Genomic DNA, 602 nt, shown 5'->3' on the forward strand with positions numbered 1-602 from the left:
CGGCTACAGCACTATAGAGACATAGTTCAGCGCGGCCAGCAGCGCCAAGGAGGCAACGTTCTAAGGTTCGCCAAGGTTGTGCTAGGATTAATCCGAGGAGATGCCACGCTAAAAAAAAGACTCATACCGGTAGTAGCAGCGGCGGGAACGCAAATCCATGCATGCCAGGCAGCAACGACGAAGCTGCGGCCCCTGCTAAATGCCGACGAGCTCAAAGTAGCAATGGCAGCAGCTTTGTACGAAGCGACACACAGACTGAAATCGGGAGTGGGGGAACTGAAAATAACACTAGGCGGCGGTGGCCCGACGATCAATAACGCAGGGGCACTGACAACTGCCACACTCGGCAAAGTAGGCGACGTCGGCTGCAGACCGGCGAGCGAAGTCGACAGGGAGGTGCAGGTAACAGCCACCAGCGAAAAGGAAGAACCGGCGCCGGCCAAGCCGACAACTCACGTCCACATAACGGCTCAATGCGGCCACAACGGGCTGCCAAGCGGCAGTTTGTGCAACAGCAACGACTTAACGACGAGCGGGCAACTAGTTTTCAAGCTGACTTACGACGGCACAGCCACAAATGAAAGGAACTCATGGCTGAGTAA

The sequence above is a fragment of the Trypanosoma equiperdum genome (assembly GCF_001457755.1).
Source record: "Trypanosoma equiperdum strain OVI genome assembly, contig: ctg_1031, whole genome shotgun sequence".
Lineage (NCBI taxonomy): Eukaryota > Euglenozoa > Kinetoplastea > Trypanosomatida > Trypanosomatidae > Trypanosoma > Trypanosoma equiperdum.